The following is a 2555-nucleotide window of genomic DNA, read 5'->3' on the forward strand; positions in this document are numbered from 1 at the left end:
ACAGGAGAGCACTTCAGGAAGAGCCTAGAAGGAGAGTTTTAGGGGTGGAGGGAGCACTGCCAGCTCAGTTTGGAAAGGATCATGCATCCTGACCAGAGAGGGACAGAGTCCCGCCAGGCACCACCCAGTGAGCGTGGCTCATTTAATGGAGGTCAGCATCTTTCAGAAACTCTCTCTTGTTCCTCACCTAAAGCACATTTTTCTATTTTTCTTTTGTCCACGGGTCTCAGGAACTATTCACTTTTAATCAGAGCCAATCTTCTTATCAGTAAAGTAGTTGAAAAACTCCCCCACATGGAGGCCTACCAGACATTTGTGAAGAGCTGCTGCTTTGTGATGCTTAATGTTTACAAAGAGCTGTAGAGACAAGATAAGATCTTTTTCATGATCTCTTTCCTTTTCTAATGAGAAAATGTTTCTTGCAATTGATGCGCTCATCACTCAGTAATCCCACAAGCCTGGGGTTGCAATCTGTAGCTAGATAGTTCTTCAGTTTGGGTGTTTTTTGTTTTTTGGGCTTTTTTTTTTTTTTTTGGTTATTCATATACAAATTCTTTCACATTTGATGGAAAAAGAGAGAGAAAGGATAGTAAAGAGGGTCAAGACTACATACATGTACATCTTTTGTGGGTTTTTTCCTTCTAAAAACAGAGGTAGGTAGACAAAAGAAGCATTTGAATGGTTGTAAAAGATTCAGGCATTCAGTAACAGTTTGCTAATTTTCTCCTCTGAGTAGGCACTGAGTCAGGCCCTGGGAACAGAACTGGCCATCGAGCTACAGCTTAGCAGCAGTGCAACATGGGAGATAGACACTTATCAAATACCACGCAAATGTGCGATTATGAGTTGTGCCAAATGTTAGAGAGTTCGGGAGCTGCTGTGAGCCTGTCAGGTGCAGATTGACTAACTCTGTGAGAGGGACAGGGAGTAAAGCTAGCATGAGAGAGGAGGCAGGAGTGCTCCAGACCTAGGGAAAGGCATGTGTGAATGTCCTGGGAGAGGATACAACTCTGAGAAATCCGGGAGCAGAAAGAAGGCTGGAACATATTGAGAGCAGGGAGTGAGGGACAGAGAGAGATGAGGGAAGAGGCCAGAAGGAACCAGACCACACAAGGCACCAGCATTCACAGTACAAGTTTTCATTTTTACTCAATCAGAAGTGAAAAGTGCAAAATGGTTAAAACCATATAAATGTGAGTGGGCAGGTTGGGAGGGCAGTGGGTGGGAGAATAATTGGATTTACATTTTAAGGTCAGCCTGGCTGCAGGAGAAAGGGTTGGAGCCTGAAGAAGCTCTGGGACAGGAAGCTTGAGAGAGGCCACTGCAGCTGAGTTGGTGTCTGAGCTCCAGTCTGGAGAGGGGACAGGGAGAAAGAGAAATAAAGCAGTCAGCAGATGTAGGGGTGAAACTGGAACCACCCATTGACATTTTAACAGTATTTATTCTTCCAATCCACGAGCATGGAATGTTTTCCCATCTCTTTGAGTCTTCCTCAATTTCTTTCATAAGTTTTCTGTAGTTATTAGAGTACAGATCTGTAGTTATTAGAGTACAGACCTGTTTAGTTAGGTTTATTCCTGGGTATCTTATGGTTTGGGGTGCAATTTAAGTGGGATTGATTCCTTAATTTCTCTTCTGTCTCTTTGTTAGTGTATAGAAATGCCACTGATTTCTGTGCATTGATTTTATATCCTAGCATGTTGCTGAATTGCTGTCTGTATTTTAGCAATTTTGGGGTGGAGTCTTTGGGGTTTTCAACATATCATATCATCTGTGAAGAGTGAGAGTTTGACTTCTCTGCCAATGTGGATGTCTTTTGTTTCTCTTTGTTGTCTGATTGCTGAAGCTAGGACTTGTAGTGCTATGTTGAACAAAAGTGGTGAGAGTGGGCATCCCTATCATGTACCTGACCTTTGGGGAAAAGCTCTCAGTTTTTCCCCACTGAGAATGATATTCACTGTGGGTTTTCTGTAGATGGCTTTTATAATAGTGAGGTATGTTTCCTTTAACCTTACACTGTGGAGAGTTTTAATCAAGAAAAGATGTTGTAGTGCTCACTTCAGCAGCACATACACTAAAATTGGAATGATACAGAGAAGATTAGCATGGCCCCCGTGCAAGGATGACACGTAAATTTGTGAAGCATTCCATATTTTTCACTTGAGGGGATGAGCACTGGGTGTTATACTATCTGTTGGCAAATTGAACTCCAATAAAAACATACACACACACACACACAAAGAAAAGATGCTGTATTTTGTCATATGCTTTCTCTGTATCAATTGAGAGCATCACATTTCTTTTATTAATGTGATGTATCACACTGATTGATTTGCAAATGGTGAACCAATGTAGACATTCAATGCAATCCTTATCAAAATATCATCACATTTTTCATAGATCTAGAGCAAATAATCCTAAAATTTGTATGGAACCAGGAAAGACCCTGAATAGCCAAAGGAATGTTGAAAAAGAAAACCAAAGTGGGGGCATCACAATGCCAAACTTCAAGCTATATTACAAAGCTGTAATAGTCAAGACTATATAGTACTGGC

At 41.4% G+C, this 2555-nt stretch overlaps 1 non-coding gene across 1 annotated transcript; it reads left to right on the forward strand.

The window, feature by feature from the left end:
* Positions 1-2050: 2050 nt before the first annotated feature.
* LOC112645777 (U6 spliceosomal RNA) lies at positions 2051-2157 on the forward strand. The gene has a single exon (XR_003127246.1). It is a non-coding gene; the product is annotated as a U6 spliceosomal RNA (small nuclear RNA).
* Positions 2158-2555: the final 398 nt, after the last annotated feature.

This window comes from Canis lupus, chromosome 1, assembly GCF_003254725.2.
Source record: "Canis lupus dingo isolate Sandy chromosome 1, ASM325472v2, whole genome shotgun sequence".
NCBI lineage: Eukaryota > Metazoa > Chordata > Mammalia > Carnivora > Canidae > Canis > Canis lupus.